The sequence below is a fragment of the Microtus pennsylvanicus genome, chromosome 5, assembly GCF_037038515.1.
Source record: "Microtus pennsylvanicus isolate mMicPen1 chromosome 5, mMicPen1.hap1, whole genome shotgun sequence".
NCBI lineage: Eukaryota > Metazoa > Chordata > Mammalia > Rodentia > Cricetidae > Microtus > Microtus pennsylvanicus.
Window position 1 is genome coordinate 30,911,501 of NC_134583.1, and position 19,256 is coordinate 30,930,756.

Genomic DNA, 19,256 nt, shown 5'->3' on the forward strand with positions numbered 1-19,256 from the left:
ATTCTAAGTGAGGCCTAGATATAAGATCAAAAATAAAAAGGCAAATGGGATACGAGATAATACTTCCAGCTAAATATTACTGAAACTAGATAATAGCATACTAAACAAAAGCTATAGCAGTGGTTAGAAGAAAATGTAGAAATTTAAACAATTCTGTCAGTAGAAGTATAAAAATGTCGGTGAAACAGATCCATGTTACAAATTTACCCAACTTGAAAGCATCAGTAATTACCAGGTGAAAAGCCCATGGCTATAAACCATTGAGGAGTGATTTAGATTAGATTAATCTCTGGACATTTCTATGATGAATTATTGAGATTAGGTTAGTTAAGGTGAAAAGACTTATTTTAATTTTAGGAGAGAACTATTTTATTAGATGGGATCCTGAAATGAAAAGAAATGAGAAAGGGAGCTGATCAATAGCATTTGTTTCTATCTGCTCCTTGACTGTGGGTAATATTATAAGCTGCCTCAAACATGCTGTCATAACTTGACCACTGTGATAATCTATATACTCAAATAGTGAGTTAAAATAAATCTACTATCCCATAAGTTGTTTTGATCAGATATTTTATCACAATAATAGAAAAAGTAACTAACATAGTCTATTTGTACCAGACCTGGGATATCCACTGGCATAATATGTTTATTTGATTCTCAGGCCCCATTCCCTCAGGAACTGGACTAGTAACTAAAATTCATACTACAGTGGAGCATATCATCTTGGTGCCTCCTTCCAATTTCCTGAGAATTTCCATGCCACTGAATTAGAAAGTAATGGATTAATTTCTTTGGTGGAGAAAATTTCAAGATAGCATAATATTTAGGCTATGCCTTGGCTAATGCTCATTGCTTTTATCCAGATCAATAATGAGATAGCAAAAAGTATATTAAAGGGTTTAACATTTGCATTCATAACTTCCTACTTTCTGATTGCAGTCACAATGTGACAAGCTGCCTCAAGCACTTGCCACCATGATTTCAATGCTAGATGCGCAATATCCAAAAACTATGGTCCAAAATAAACTCACTCTCCCGTGAGTTACTGTTTGCATGTATTTTAATCATAAAAATTACAAGAATATTTTCTAAACTAAGCAAAGAAAATTAACTTAACCAAAGATATTTAGAACAAAAGAAAGCAACAAATGTAAGAATGGGTAAAAAAAATTATTAGGAAAGATAGGTGCTGGAGAGATGGCTCAATGGTTAAGAGCATTGCCTGCTCTTCCAAAGGTCCTGAGTTCAATTCCTGGCAACCATGATGGCTCACAACCATCTGTAATGAGGTCTGGTGCCCTCTTCTGGCCTGCAGATACACACACTCACAGAATATTGTATACATAATAAACAAATAAATATTTAAAAAAGATGTCTTTAAAAAAGAAAAAACAAACATCAGTTCTTTGTTGTATACCAAATTAAAAACTATATAAAGATGAATACAGTAGAAGGTAAGTCAAGTAGCAATTTTGCTTCTCGCTTGATCAAGATATGAGCAAAGGATTATAAAATACTGTATTTTGCATAATTATTCATATTTTTCAAATCTTGAAAACATTTAAATATTCCCCAGATAAAAAATGAATTCAGAAATGCAGTGTTACTACTTTGTATAAAGTTATTCAACAGTAAAAAATAAAGGGAAAGTAGACACTAGACTGGGCAGCACATATCTCTGATCCCAGTACTCAGCAAGCTTTTGAGAGCAGCCTATGTCACAGGCAAAGACACTTTACAAAACGTAAATAATTATCATACTATAATCGGTAAGAATCCTTCAAAAATGCATCGAATAAAAAAGAAACAGTACATGTTTGCAATTCTCTTTTTATCAAATTCTGAAATAAACAAAATTAAAATATAGCGGTAGAAAGCAGATGGTGGGTGACTTCAATTTTGAAGAAATTGTTAATAATATAAGAAGCTCCTAAGAAGAGGGAAATATGCTCTCTTTGGTTCTAAGGACATATGAAATTGTCTGAATCTGTCTATAAAAATAACCTAGATCTCTATATTTAATATATGTATATATTGTATACTTTTATGTATGAAACTGTAATATATTTAAAAGAATGAATGTTAAAAATCAGTAAGTGGGACCCTAAGAAAGACATACATAAATCTAATCTACATGGGAAGTAGAAAAAGACAAAATCTCCTGAGTAAATTGGGAGCATGGGGACCTTGGTAGAGGGTAGAAGGGGAGGGGAGAGACAGGGAGGGGAGCAGAGAAAAATGTAGAGCTCAATAAAAATCAATAAAAATAAATCAGTAAGTGATGCAGACCAAAATATGTAAGCTCTTAGTTATATATGCTTTATAAACAGATGTTAATGTTTAAACCTGGACAACTAAACTCTATCATTATCATTAACAGTACAACTTACTAGAACATACATATAGAAACCAAAGAGTAATGTTATTTAAGTGTAAAATAAAAGCTTAGTAGTTAAACTAAGAAAAAGATATTAATTGAGTTAAATCATTTAAATAATTCTAAACAATCTGCTGTATTTTCTGCCATTTCTCTCTATTTTCTTAAAAATTTTCTAGGTATAGTTCTTTTAATGACTCACGTTGATTTTCACAACATTTCCATAGGATGGGGTTATGCTATTATACTATAGAAGCACAGTGTGAGAAGCCTTGAAAATGCTGAGTTTAATTGGTCAAATTCCCATAAATAATCAGAGTGATACTATTCTTGAGAGAAGAATTTCAAGAAATTTAAAGCATGAAAAAGGCATTAGTGTGGGAGACTCCAGAAACTTTTGTAAGGATTTTTTTTTTTTTTAACATGAATCAGATTTAGGAGACACCATATTTTCCAGCATTGTCTTTTTTTAAAAAATCCAAAACAAAAAAACAAAACAAATTTACTACCTGTTCTTATTACTTAAGCTGAATTGCACATGTGTTTTAATTTCACTCCGAAAAATATCTTTGCTCATTTCTGACACAGAAGATCTAGGCTGTCAGGAAAACACAACAGAAACACGTCTGAGTGTGCAGCAAGCTGTCTCAGTTGTGCAGAGAGAGCTCAGTTTTTTCTTTGAGAATGATCTTCCCAGTACATCCCGCTTACAGTAATTAGTATCCTGACGACTCAGGCGATGGGTGTAGACAAAAGCTCTTCTTTCAGTTTTCAGACACATCAATGCAAAGACGTAGATATTGATTTGTGCACTGACATCCTTCTAACTATGCCATCTTAGTGAAGAAAGCCCCAAATTAACCAATAATAAAGTGTTAGAAGTTGTAGTAGCTGCCCTCCTGGGACTTGTTCTTGGACAGTGCAGGAGCCCTCCAGACACAGACCATCAATCCTACTGAAGGACTCACAGCAGCACCGTATTGAATGTTAGTACAATAGAAAGATCACAGCAATACCATTTCCTGTTTGCTTGTGTATATTACCTTTAAGTTAACTTTCTACATGTGCATACTTAATATTCTATTACTTAAAATTGTATGCATGTCTATACAAAGTGCGTGTTATGTGCTGTCGTGATGGGAAGAGTCCTTTTTTTCTGAATAATGATATGCAAAACTATCAGATGGTTCTCAGCGTCTTTGGCAGAGCAAAATCAAATAAGATTAATTTTCACAACAAATGTAGAACAATTATTTTGTATTGTCATTAGATATGAATAAATTTTTTGCCAATATTTATTTTCACTATATTTTCTTTTCTTTTTCTTTTACTAAGGACAAAATTTTAAATTATTTGATATTGCTATTAGGTATGGATAAATTTTTGTCATTATTTATTTTTCACTACGAATTTATCTTCTGTTTCATTTGCTAAGGACAAATTTTAAAACTTTTAAATATAAAATTTTAAAATTTTGTCTTTAGTTATATGTATTACAAAGAGATAAAATTCAGTATTAAATTAATTATATAAATATAGGCTAATTTCACTGAATCCAGAGGTCAAACATTAAAAAAGATTATATAAGATTATGTATATTTCTCTCCTAATTATTCCTTGACATTATTAATATTCAAATAAGTTACAAACTTTTTATTTTTGTCTCATTATTTGATAGGAACAATCACAATTTTCCTTTTCTTAAATTTGGACTTTTGGTGGTACCTTGGAGGGATCTATGCTTTTAGCTTGTATATAGCCTCAGTAACTTCCCAACTGACCCTTTGGCCTATTGCCACATCTCAGAGATATAAAGTTTCTCTAATGGGGCTAACAAAAGTAAATGTGACTTTCAAAATTGAATACCGGGTTTTAAACTGTCAGTGATGACGTTGATGCCAATTACATGGACACAGCAAGTAGAATTCCAGCTTTCAAGGTTTCTTACTTCTTACATCAGAATTTTAATGAAAGCATTCACCTTCCATGACCTTATATGATCCAGATTGTTAGGAAGAAAAGGAAATCCCTTTTGGATATCGTGTGAGCAGTGTGAACAGTTTATTTGTAATTTTTAGGGAACTAAAAGTAGTCGTTAGTAAATCATGCTAGCAATTGGTCAACATGAACATAATTTGTTCTCTAGTTGTTCAGAGACAAGGGAATTATGAGGAAAACAAAAGTTAGATGGATTTAGGCCATAGGAATTATCTTGCCATTGACTGTTAGGTTTCTCAATTTAATTACTTGGACAGATATCCTGGGAGTTGTGATTAAAGGTTGATTTGGAAAATTTCTCTCTGTATGAATCTCTGTTGGAGTTGATTACCCTCCAAGCTGATTCTGGATATTGGCCCTTCGTCTCCTCTCTTCTGTCTCCAAAAGGCTGGAGTCTACAAATTCCTCATTTATTCTCTGGATTAATATTGAGTATGGCCAAGAGGATATAGGAGCAGAAGAGAAAAATTTGGAAGAGAGAGGGGAGTTGTTTTCCCTTTCTTGTTCTCTGGTTTTTCAGCTGAAGGTCCTCTCCTTCTCTGCTGTAAATATTGTCTCCTGGCTCCATTAGACTTCTCCACTGGCTTCACTCTCTCTGCTTCACCTGGGTCTTAAACAGTGATGTGATGCTTGTTGCTTTTGTTTCATCCCACACCACCACAGTTCTACCCACACCACCACAAATAACTATGTTGCTAAAGTGTTTGGTTAAACTACTTATCATCCTGACTGATCTGTACATACCAACTGGTGAGGTATTGTTCTTGCCACTTTGTTTTTTTTTTAATTTTACATTTTATTTTATTTTTTGGGGGAGTGTCTTTTTTTAATTTATTTATTTATTAAGAATTTCTGCCTCCTCCCCGCCATCGCCTCCCATTTCCCTCCCCCTCGCCCGATCAAGTCCCCCTCCCTCATCTGCTCTAAGAGCAATCAGGGTTCCCTGACCTGTGGGAAGTCCAAGGACCGCCCACCTCCATCCAGGTTTAGTAAGGTGAGCATCCAAACTGCCTAGGCTCCCACAAAGCCAGTACGTGCAGTAGGATCAAAAACCCTGTGCCATTGTTCTTGACTTCTCAGTATCCCTCATTGTCCGCTATGAATTAAGGACAGAAACATTTTTTTTAATGAAAAAATTTCTGCCTCCTCTCCGCCTCCTATTTCCCTCCCCCTCCTCCCACTTCTCTCCCCCTTCTCCCACTCCTCTCCCCCCATCCTCCACTCTTCTCCCCCTCCCTCCACTCCTTTTCCCCTCCCTCTCCAGTCTGAAGAGCAGTCAGATTTCCCTGCCCTGTGAGAAGTCCAAGGTCCTCCCCTCTCCATCCAGGTCTAGGAAGGTGAGCATCCAAACAGGCTAGGCTCCCACAAGGCCAGTTCATGCAGTAGGATCAAAACCCAGCGCCATTGTCCTTGGCTTCTCATCAGCCCTCATTGTCTGCCATGTTCACAGCTTCCTGATTTATCCCTTGCTTATCCTGTCCCAGTCCAGCTGTGCTTGGTTAGCTCCTAATTGATCAGCCCCACTGTCACAGTGGGTGGGTGTACCCCTCGCGGTCCTGACTTCCTTGCTCATGTTCTCCCTCCTTCTGCTCCTCATTTGGACCTTGGGAGCTCAGTCCGGTGCTCCAATGTGGGTCTCTGTCGCTATCTCTATCCATCTCCAGATGAAGGTTCTATGATGATATGCAAGATATTCATCAGTATGGCTCTAGGATAGGGTCATTTCAGGTTCCCTATCCTCAGCTGCCCCAGGAACTAACTGGGGACATCGCCCTGGACACCTGGGAGCCCCTCTAGGTCCAAGTCTCTTGCCAACCCTAAGATGGCTCCCTTAATGAAGATATGTGCTTCCCTGCTCCCCTATCCAACCTTCCTTTATCCCAGCCATCTCGTTTCCCCAAGTGCCCCCCATCCTCCCCTTTTCACTTTTCTCTCCCCATTTCCCCTTACTCCCATTCCACTCCACCCCCAAGTTCCCAATTTTTGCCCGGCAATCTTGTCTACTTCCCATATCTAGGAGGATGACTATATGTTTTTCTTTGGGTTCACCTTCTTATTTAGCTTCTCTAGGATCACAAATTATAGGCTCAATGTCTTTTATTTATGGCTAGAAACAAATTATGAGTGAGTACATCCCATGTTCATCTTTTTGGATCTGGGTTACCTCACTCAGGATAGTGTTTTAATAATTTACAAAGGCTTAATAATTATGCTACCACTTGAATTCCAAGGTTCAAATTCTTGAGTACACATTCACATATATACTAAGATTTTCATAAAAGGCCTACAGACTATCTATAATTTTATGAGCATCATAAGGCTTCACATTTGAACCTTCCATACATTCTCAAGGTCTGTTAGCAAAAGTCATATACAAAGATGTTCAACAGAGTTAAAAAGTGTGGCTTCTTAGACTACTTTTCTCAAATATTTAAAATCTAGTATTTTGCCTCACTTTGAGTAAAGCTATTAAATTTCACATCAGTTTTAAAGGATGGGCCCTAGAATAAGCCCCTCATCCTCCCTCTCTACTTACCCCCTATGCTTTCTGTCTTTAAATAAATATTTTGAGATATTTCTGTGTGCTTTAAGTCATATTTTGTAGCTAAATAACTCATAATTAAACTTTTGAATAATTTCGTTTCTTCATAAATATTCAATATGTGGATCCCAATACAAATGATAGAAAAGTTACTTTAAAACCCATGAAATATGCTAAATAATTCTTAATTAATAGAATATTACCTTTTAATAATTTTAATAACTTTTATTTCCAACATCTTTATCACAGCTACAATAAACATCAATAACTACTGATAATTCAATAAACTAAATATTATAGGGTTAAAACCAACTAAAAATGCAATTAACAAAGCAAACAAAATACTAAGATCATTGAAAATTGTAGAAGACGTTTTGAGTTTAGAATTATCCCTGAAGAGTGTTCGATCACAAAGAAAACATACATATTACACCCTCTCATCCAAAGGCTCAGGGATCATCGAGGAAATGGAAAAATAAAGAGTTTCAGGTAGCAGATGAGCACAAGAAAATAGTATCTTCTAGACACAGAAAGGCAGCTTCATTCATGAACTCCCAGCAGGTATGATAGCATGCACAAGATCTGTAATCCCAAACCAAATCATAGCAGGGCGAGCACCTGTGGGCACAAAATGCCCCCTGCCAAGAGCTATCAGGAATTGTTAACTTCTGAGATAAGAACAGTCAGTTTTCTTTAAGAATGTAGGCTCTGGTGACAGTGCCCCAGCGGACAGTGCATAGGACACCTCAGAGGATTGCTCTGCTATTCTGTTCTGGTCTCCGGGAGCAGCTAACTCAGAGCAGGCAAAGCTCAAGGCTCCTGGTACCATAGAAGGCCAAGCAGACACCAGAGATAGAGGTAGGGGTGTCGGTGTCTGAGGGCCACACTGAATGCTGCTGGGGCATGTAAGGATCTGAGTGATCTGCACGGCTACCTGGGGCAGTGGTGACATCCAGACCCAGCTGCTCCTAAGGACCAAGTCTGGGTCCATGGTCCTAATGAGGGTGGAGTATGTGCTGAAGTCCAAGTCCTGTAGTGCCACCAAAGGTCACATGGAAGCCAAGAGTAAGGGCAGAAACTTGAGGCCTCAGCGGTGTCCAGCAGCCAACTGCCAGAACCGTCTCCATCTGAGTGGTCATTGCTTCTACCCAGAGCTAGGATGTCATCCAGGACCAAGCTGCTGCATAGGGCCATGTCTGAGTCACTTCTCTGCTGTGGGACAATGGTCTTATACCCTGTAAAGTTTTGTCAGTTGTACTTGTTTAATAAACTGCTGAATGGCCAGTAGCCAGGCAGGAATTATAGGAGGGGCAACCAGAACAGGAGAATTCTGGGAAGAGGAAAGGCTCAGTTTGCAGTTGTAACCCAGATGCAGAGGAAGCAAGATGAGAATGCCTTGCTGATAAAAGGTACCAAGCCGAATGGCTAACACAGACAAAAATTATGGATTAATAAAAGTTAGAAGCGTTAATAAGAAGCCTGAGGTAATAGGGTAATCAATTTATGATTAATGTAAGTCTCTGTGTATTTCTTTGGGACTGAACAGCTAATGGGACCAAGCAGGCCAGAAACACCAATCAACAGTATTCCATTTGAAGTTAGGGTTAGTGTTTATGTCTGTGGCCTGTGTCACCTCAGGAGGCCTTAAGAAACATGCTAGATGAAAACCAGAGAGTGTTACTGAGCCTGGTCTCCATTCACAGGCCCTGAGAATCCCAACTGTGCCTCTGACTGGACACTACAGCAAGAGAGCTTGCCTGACCGTCACTGAAGAGCTGGCCCTTGTACTCAGGAGAATCTGCCCCACCCCTCAACACAAGCAAGGATCAATGGATCATGGGGGCATGGACTGACCAGCTCAGCTACCACCCAGGCCCACAGCCAAATGTTGGGTTGGTCCATCCTAACCTCTGTCACATATAGGACCTGCTGGAGCTTGTGCAAAGACTGTGGAACAACAACTGCAGGATCTCCAAGACTAATGGCAGCCACAGGATAACCCAGAGACATTCTGGTGAGGGTCCATTGGTGATAGTGTACCAGAAACCAGAAGCCTTGAGCCAGATCAGGGACTCATTACAGTGAACATATGCTAGTAAAGCTCATAGATAAAATGGTACACTGAGTGACACACTGAGGTCCCCAATGCTACCAGGATGAATGAAGAGGTATTGGAAAGATGGGAAAGAAGGAGAAGTCAAGAAGTTTTTGTTGTTTTGTTCTTGTGTTTGGTTTCGTTGTTTTCTCGCTTACTATGTTTGGTTTTATTTTCTGGGGCAGTACTGCAGAGGTGAGCTGAGAATATGGGAAGTCTGGGAGCTGAGCAGAATTGGGGTGTATGTTGTGAAACTAACAAAGAATCAATAAACAAATTAAATTTAAAAAATAAATAACTAAATAAAAGAATGCAGGCACTGATGATTTGACCATATTTTGAGGGGAGGAGCAATCACACATTAAAAAATATTTGGGCAGTACTGATACATCTTGATCAAGGAAAAATTAGGATACAAATTTCAGTGTGAATAGAAGAGCGATCTGAGAAGATCAGAAGGGAGAGGATGAATATGATAAAAATGTTATACAAAATTATCAAAAAACTAATAAAAAAGCAGAAATATGAACAAAACAATGCAACTTCCGATTATTAAATTTCAATGGGTATCACATGTACTATAACCATAACAACGTTACTATGCATTTTTACCAGTATTTGGAACTATTTCCAGAAAGTTTTCCAACAAATATAGCTTATACAATTTTGACTAGTACACTATATAAAGCTAGAGAGTGGGTTCTAAAGAAAGAGTATGTGAGCAAATAAGGATTTTGGTTGTGTGTATCTTACCCTAAAGAAATCTGGTTAAGTGTTTCCCTTACTCCATATCCTTTCCAGCATAGGCTATTATTGGTGTTTGTGATTTTAGCCATTCTGACAGATTTAAGATGGTATCTCAAAGTTGTTTTGATTTGCACTTCCCTGATGGCTAAGGACGTTGAACATGACCTTAAGTATCTTTTGGCCATTTGAACTTCTGTTGAAAATTCTCTGTTCAGTTCAGTACCCCATTTTTAATTGAATTATTTAGAATTTTAATGTCTAGTTTCTTGAGTTCTTTATGTATTTTGGAGATCAGACCTTTGTCTGATGTGGGGTTGGTGAAGATCTTCTCCAATTCAGTAGGATGCCTTTTTGTATTAATGACAGTGTCCTTTGCTTTACAGAAGCTTCTAAGTTTCAGGAGGTCCCAGCTATTTCATTGTTGCTCTTATTGTCTATGCTACTGGGGTTACATGTAGAAAGTGGTCTCCTGTGCCCATGTGTTGCAGTCTACTTCCCACTTTCTCTTCTATCAGGTTCAGTGTTGTCAGATTTATACTGTGGTCTTTAACCCATTTGGAATTGAGTTTTGTGCATGGTGATAGATATGGATCTTGGAAATCATTGTGGCGGTTTCTCCTGAAATTGAGAATCAACCTACCTCAGGATCCAGAAAAACTACTCTTGGGAATATACCCAAGAGATGCCCAATCATACTACAAAATCATTTATTCAACTATGTTCATAACAGCATTATTTGTAATAGCCAGAACCTGAAAAAAACCTAGATGCCCCTCAATGGAAGAATGGATAAAGAAAGTGTGGAACATATACACATTAGAGTACCACTCAGCAGTAAAAATCAATGATATCTTGCATTTTGTATGCAAATTGATGGAAATAGAAAACACTATCCTGAGTGAGATAACTCAGACCCAAAAAGATGAATATATTATGTATTCACTCATTAGTGGACTCTAGCCATAAACAAAGGACATTGAGCCTATAGTTCACAAGCCCAGAGAAGCCAAATAATAATGTGAACCCAAGGAAAAACATATATACATCTTCCTGGAAATTGGAAGCAGAAAAGATCGCCAGGCAAAGGTTGGGAACTTGGGGGTTGGATTTAGGGTGGGAAGGGGGGAAGGGGAAAAGGGGAGGATTGGGGAGAGCTTTGGGGAGTGGGAGGGTTGAGATGGAGGAAGGACGGATACAGGAGCAGGGAAGAAGATATCTTCATTAAGGGAACCATTGGAGGGTTGGCAAGAGACTTGGCTTTAGAGGGGATCCCAGATGTCCACGGTGATGTCCCCTGCTAGGTCTTTGGAAAGCAGAGGAGAAGGTGCCTGAAACTGGTCTTGTCCCATAGTCAGACTGATGAATATTTCTAATATCACCATAGAACCTTTGTCCGGTGATGGATGGAGATAGAGATAGAGACCCATATCAGAGCACCCAAGGTCCCGTTGAAAAGCAGAAGGAGGGAGAAGATGAGCAAAGAAGTCAGAACCATGAGGGGTTGATCCACCCACTGAGACAGCATGACTGAGCTAATGAGAGTTCACCAAATTCAGCTCGACTGGGACTGAACGAGCATGTGATCAAACCGGACTCTCTGAATGTAGCTGACAATGGGGGCTGACTGAGAAGCCATTGATAATGGCCCTAGGACTTGTTTCTACTGCATGTACTGGCTTTATGGGACCCTAGTCTATTTGGATGCACACCTTCCTAGGCCTGGATGGAGGATGGAGGTCCTTGGACTTCCCACAGGGCAGTGTTCCCTGCTCTTTCTTAAGACTGAAGTGGGAGGAAGGAGGTTGAGTGGGGGAGCTGGAGGGGAATGGGAGGAGGGGAGGAAGTGGAAATTTTTGAATGGAAAAATTAAAATTAAAAAAGATGTTTATGAACAAAAAATAAATGGGGACATACAGTAAAAAAAGAAATCTGGTTAAGAGGCTTCTGCATTGAGATATATGTAACAGAATATTAGAATGGTAATGTGGAGGCATGACTAGACCTGAAAACCCTAGAGGCATAGAAAATTCCTTGAATGTCATTGCCATCATGCAACAGGTATGAGGTAGCCTTATTTTGGTGGTGACAGGAAAGGTTGCATAAAGGATGCTAGCTGGAAAACCGAGAACATACCAGAATCTGCTGCCAGGCAGGTGTTGATAAATGCAAAATAAACCAAGACCATCTCTTCATAGAAGTCTTTGTCTCCCACTCACCTTTCACTCTCTATACTACTACCTCTCTAAATGCATACCTTCTCATATTGTCGTTTGGTACTAATTTATTCTAAAGTAGAGTAGTTTGTTTAGAATGACTCTATCTAGAGAATCAATTTCCATACTCTGTGGGAAATTTTTCATATTGAAGAATGCAACAGCTACTATGGAAAAATCACAAGTAGAAAAACGATAATTCTAAGTTCTAAGCTTGACTTACAGCAGAAATCATGGTTTGAAATTAGAAGTGTGTGGTGTATGTTAAAACTTCTGAGGATCAAATCATTATAACACAATACTCTTACAATCTATCTTGTAGCAGAGGTACAAGGATTAAATTTCATGAATTGGCATGCATAAAAGATATTATGCAGAGAACATGGTAGGGCACAGCTGTAATCCTGAGGCACGATGTTTGCACATTCCATGTCATGGTGGGCTACAGAGCAAAACTTAACATAGTTCCAATAAAATTTAACTCTCTGTTTACCTCATACTCATTTTTCTTATTTTTGTGATCCTCTAAATAGTATGTTCCAAATATTTAAATAATAGAAAAGCAGTTGCATTTAAAGTAAAAAGCATTTACTTGTTTTAGATTTTAGTTGTGTATGGTAAAACACTGTCATGAAAATTGTGCCTGAAGGTTTCTTTAAAAAAGTCTCCCAAACCGATATTTGTGTGTGTATATGTGTCCTGTGTACAGGTGCCCATGGAGGCCATAAGTAGACGTCATACTCCCTAGAGCTGGAGTAGCAGACAGTTGTGTGTTGCCCAACTTGACAAAAGGTATTGAAACACTGAAGGACTAGTATACACTCAGTCACTGAGGCCTGGCTCCAGAACCCAGATTTCTACCTTGTCCCTTTAAGAGACAAACCCACACCCACTCCGCCCACTTAGGCAAGTTCATCTCAGGCTGCTTCCTTTCTCTCTCCCCAATATTCTTCTGAAGAGGCAGTTTTCTGTCTCTTCCCTCCTTCCCTTCTTCTCTCTCATCTCCCCTATCTCTCTATCCCTCTACCTCTCTCTTTTTCTCTCTCCTCCCTTCCCCCTAACCTCCTCTAAATAAACTCTCAACACTCCCCCAAAAAAGTTAAAATAAGACCTTGTTTTTTAGTTATTTTAAGGGGATTATTTACTTTTAATTATTCATAAAATACATACATGTTTCTTCTAATTTATATTTTTATGTTTTAATGGTTATAAAATATGATATTTATCATTTTTATCTGAATAATTTATTGGATACTAATATTTTTTGGATACTAATAATTTTTGAAAACAAATTAGAATTCTTCCACATTCAAAATATGTCTGACTCCCTTTGATAGTCACTTTAAGATAACCTCAATAATAAAATTAAAATGTTGTGAGATGGTTTAATGTGTGCTGCATTTTTGTTGTAGAATGTCACTGTGCTTCCATTTCTGCCAGACACCACCTAACACATAGTCTTAAAAGCATATATGGTTTTCTTGAAGAACTTACTGTAGTTTGTATGCATTTAGGAAGACTTTAGAGTAAGCAGGAGGATGAAAATTTAGGTCAACCCAGAGAAATCTGGAAGACTCTGGAGCAGTCAGAGTTTTCAGTAGCCCAAAGTAGAACACATTGCAGGGCTTGTAAATGTGCTATACACAAGAACCACAGAGTCTATATACAAACTCCAGGAGCAGTGCTCTGTGGGTTCTATCCCTACAATGTAGACAAGAGATCAGTTTGGCTACCATGACTGGTATGCAGAACATATGATGTTCCTATGCATGTATAGCCCATCATATTCACTTTTCTTGTAAAAAGATGTTTAAGTTAAAACTCTGCCTTGAATGTATCTCATCCATCACTTTAAAAGTTCCTTAATAGCTTTAGGGTACCACTTTTCCAGAAAGACAATCTTTACAATATTCGACCTCCATAATTCTAGACTCCGGGGATAAAGTCCAAAGATATATTTAAGTAGCACTTTGAGCTCAGGGAAATTCGCCACATTAAACTAATAAAACATGACTACAGAACCATCTGTAAACATGAAGTGCCATATAAATGTTTATTAATAAGCATTTTTCTCCAATTTATATTTCTTTTTGTTCTAAGATGCCTCTTAAAAATACATTATGGGTTATTTTGTATAATGCCTTTCAAACAAATTATATTCAGGACATTTTAGAGAGTTAAACACATGTCAGTGTGTGGCATAAATTACAGAAGGTCACTTTGAATAGTAAATGAATTAGTACATTCAGTCAAAAAGCCAGAGAAAAATGGGTTGTGTAAGCGTCTGGGTTGAAATATCTAGACTCTCTGGAACCAAGACATTAAATCCCAGCAGAGCGGACCTGTCCTTCCTTTTGAGATAAGAGTCCATTCAGTTTAGAGTCTGCTGGTTTTTTGAATGATCTTGGACAGTATGCATGTCTACTGTGTGTGAACATTTTTACCAAGTCAGGACAAGGACGGAAACATTCAAGAGAACTCAACCAGCACCAAGGTATGTCTTTTTATGTGAACAACATTTTAGTGGCAATAAAACTGACAGAACACAGTAGAAATAGAGGACTAGAGTGTGTATTTGTGGTGGAAAAAGAGAAAATCTAAGTTAGTGCCTGGGCAGTTTTTACTAATGACTGTAAGAAAGCAGATTCACATATCCTGTAGACTTTGCATGGATTAGACTATAGCATAGGTGACAGTTGGGAATATCTTACGATTTTTGTATGCATTAATCTGAACCCACAATGACATATATTTATAGTCTCGATAATACTTTTGCAACTTTGAGCAGGAAGCATAATAGAAAATTAAATAACAAATGACGATAATATATGGATGTGAGTATGAGAAATATTTGAGTATCATGTCTCTAAGTGATGATTTTCAAATTTCCCAGATTTCAGAAATCCCATTTAGTGTCAGATATATTTTGCAAGAAAGAAGAATTCAAATCAGCTAATACCAAAAGCCCCAGTCTTTCTCAGACACTGACTTATAATGGATGTTTCCAGATTCATATCAGGATTGTGAGGATGGTTAGGATGTAAATCACATCTGGGAAAACAGATAGAAAACAGGACTCTCATTCAGTAAGAAGGCATGCTACAGGCCAGGCAATAATAAAGAGCTAGGAAAATCTAGGTGTAATTTTAAATTTCCATTGTGCGTTAGACGACAGGACCATGATTGTGATGACTTTGGAAGAAATACTTAAGACAATATAAAAATTATTAGCTGATACTTCTCAAAGGCACAGTTTTCATCTGAACTTTAAGCATCCATTGTTTGGGTAGCTCCCTCCCTCTTTTCTTTTCAAACAATCACAAAGGCAATCCTAAATTCTGATAAATCATCCTGCAGATAAGCTGGAAGGCTTCCAAACTCATTTTAGAAGTAGGGATGAACATGAACACAGCAGAAGCAGGCAACCAACCTCAGGTCCAGCACAAAGTATCTTGTACTACTGTGGATGTGTGCATTGACAGCTTGAAACAGGGGACTCTTGTCTCTGAATAGGGAAGACTCATTATCTAGTCAGTAGATAATACACCTTTATTTTAGTTTTTCACCCACCACATGAATATATTTGTTTTCAAAATTTAGTGTTCTCCTTTAGCAAGGTTTGCTTAATCCCCATTCTTAACTTAGATTACTTCCCATAGCCCTAAGAGCACTCATGTGTCCTCCTCATATCACATCTTATGTGTAAAACAGCAGTTCACTATCTATCTGTCTGTCTGTTTGTTTGTCTGTCTGTCTGTCATCTCATCTGCTTTGCAGCCCTGCTGTGATGTACATGAATTACACTCATGGACTATAAGTAAAGAAAACACAATTAAAGGAATAGTTACTTATTTTGGAATAATATTATTTTTCTTCTTGAATTCCTATATATCAAAGTGGACACATTTAAAGAGAACTTCTAATAAAAAGAACAACAACATGCCTTCAGATTTACATCCTAAGGAGAATAAACAGATCGTGAATATTTATGTGGTTTGGGAAAAGACTTGCATTATACACTCTGTATTGTTGAACCAAGTAATTATGCAAAGATGGTTTCACTTAAAATAACAAATGCCACATTTTAGTTTGTGTTCAACAGTTTTAATGCATATTGATAATGGAAGGAAATAGCTTCTATTTAAAAAAAACAATACATTTAAGTTGGAAAAATGCCATTACAGCATATTTTAAAATGTTAAAATGGCTGGAATTGTGTTAGGATAAGAGCTAACAAAGGTCCAAATGCTAACTGAGGTTTAAGAATGAGACATAATTGTCTCCATACAAGGTAATGTAGCTGTCTCAGTCTGATAATTCCTCATGCTCCAGTTGATGCATGCCTTCTGTTTGTCCAGTTTGAACTGTATGTACAACAAAGTGCAAAAGGAAATTTAGAGGTCACCATGGGTTAGGAACAGAGTAGCATATCTCTATTACAAAGTCATGTGAATACCAATTTTATTATAGCTCATGTAATTAGTGTTATGAGAAAATACTTTGTGGTTTAATATCTACATAATAGGCATTTGGGAATGCAATAGCATATTACTAGATGCATAAAAAGATTAAGATCATGTCTATGAGACTGATCCCAATCCAAAGCATATCAATGTATATACTAAAGTACTAGATAGTAAATCAACTATTAATGTTCTCATAGTCTGTCAAGTAGGAATTCTATAAGTTTGGGAAACAGACAGATAGAGCTTTAAATTCAATTCTGTATTCTTGTTCAATTTTGTTTTTAATGTCATTGAGCCTTTGTTCCTCTCTCTCTGTTTCTGTCCCCCCCCCCCCCCGTGTGTTTTGCATGGAAGAGTAGCAAATCCCAACAATTTCTGTTTTCTTCTTGAGTCTCAGTGAGATGCCATTCTTGCCAAGGCCATTGTCTCACTATTTGCTTGGCACCTGAAATGTTCATTTCCTTGTCGTGTTTAATACTAACACAGTCTATTCAAATGTGGTTGCAAATAGTTTTCTTTTTTCACAGACCTCTAGTCAATACTATAAAATACTATTTTTACGATAAATGCATATTTCTGGTAACTTTCTAGTAAGTTCTGAAACATTTTCACCTTTTTAGTAGAATATAAAAACTGTTTAATAATTGAGACCAGTGTTGAAATAAGGATAATTTTCTTCCAGTATGGAAATATATGGAGGCATTTTCTTTTATCTTTAAGATTTAATCTTTATTCCAATTAAGGGTAGATTTAACATGCTGTAAAAAGCTCAGATTGAGTAGGACAGCCCTGTTTTCTGGCTGGCAATTTCTTTAGGATAACAATTTTCTGCTGAGCCACCTGAGGGTACCTTGCACGAGAAGACAGGGAAGACCCTTATTAAAGCATGTTAATATTAATGGAATTCATCAATCTGCAACATGAACATGCAATAGAATGCTTCTGTTTGGCTTACATTGCTTGCATTTCCTGTCTTCTCAACAAATTAATCCCATCCTGTTCAGAACTTCAGAGAACTTCAATCCTTCCATTCTGAGGTTATTTCTAGCCTGCCATGTCATGGTTATAGGTTCTATATAGAGAGAGTTAATCATTAGGGTATCTGTGGCAGAAAGCAGTGATTTCTTATCTCCCTGGGTCTGCAATCACATTCCATTTCTGGCTTCGTCTTGTTGTCAGTTGTCTAGGTGGCTGCATCCTAATCCGCAGCCTGAGAGCAGAGTGCAGCCTTCAAGCTTTATCAGAACAATCCCTCGGAGTGGATTTTCTTTTCTTTCCTAGTAACATGGAAGGAATAAATAATTAATGTAGATGAACATAAAACAATGTAAAAATGCATGTGTTACTTTATTATTTACCATTTTATATGCATGTTACATAAAACACATATACCTATACATATACATACAACACACAAACACATATATATATACATGCACACATACATAATACATACAATTTGGGTGTGTGCAACAATTTCTCTGTGTAATAATTATTGCACTGTAAGAATCTAAAGGAAAATCTCAGACTACTGAATTTCATATGGCACCAATAAAATCATTCCAAACACAAGCCCTAAACACACAATTGAGATGAGTGTGGGCATGAGCATTACCTGGCCCAATAGATGCATTTGGAGAATTGTAGGAAGAACACCTTAAACATGGCAGTACCACAAAAGGTCATCCATGGTAGAGCACAAAGTAACAAGCCATTAAAAGGCTTTTTAAAAACTCTGTAAGAGTAGAAAACAATGACATTTCAATTATGAAGCATGAAATAGAACATTGAGTGGGGGCAGGAGGGGATTTATAAACACAAGTAACAGTAGCAATGTGGACTAATATACATAGAAAATAGAACTAAGAATCAAAAAAATAATAATGAGAATAAAAAGTCCAAAGGTCTAGGATAAAGACAATAGACAAGAAGATAAAGGATTTAAAATACTACATTAAAAGCATAAGCCACAGGTCAAGGTTTTATTAGAAATCCATCTCGCATGCTGTTAAGCTCTTCAGAAATAGTTTGTTTGTGAAAAAGATAATGACATTGAAAATATTATCTGTCCTTGTTAGTGCAATACAAATGATTCTAGTCTTTGGGGTACCTTGACCTCAGTGTTCATATTTTAAAATAACTGCTTCTTTTCTTGAGTGTCTGGACACAAGACTATCTAGCTCTTTGTAGCCCTGTTTTTACAGATGAATATTTTAGTTCTGTAACTTCAAATTAATAGAGATTTTCAAACAAAAAGATAGAAATATTTAAACCAGTAAAATTCAAAATAATAAAATAGGACCGAAAAATAGTAATTGGCATCATTTGCCTTGGACCTAATTACTTGTAGAGTAGTCATTCAAGTTCTGCATAGAATAGCCTTCAGTTCTTGACTGACTTATGGTGCTTTGCTTTGCAGACTCTCAGCCTTCTTCTCCTTAAAATGTAAATAATTTCCATGTTGTAGTACAAAAAAACTGAACTAATATTTATAAAACACAACTCTATGGTGTTAAATTTGGATTAAGTTCTGAGAAACTCACTTAAGTCCTAATGGATATTAAAATTTCATTTATTTTCCTTATAGAAAACTAAAAAATCAGTCACTATTTTTAGATAAATACATGTCTGTACATTAGTTTAATCACTTCAGTTGTTATATAAAAGTTTACATGTACAACTTTTAATACACATATACACAAATCCTTCAACATATGTATGAACATATTGTGTGTCCATATACATGCTTATGCAAAGAAAGAGACCACTCAGGAAATGAATGCTGCTAAACTATAAACTGGAGTTTATCTGATCTCAA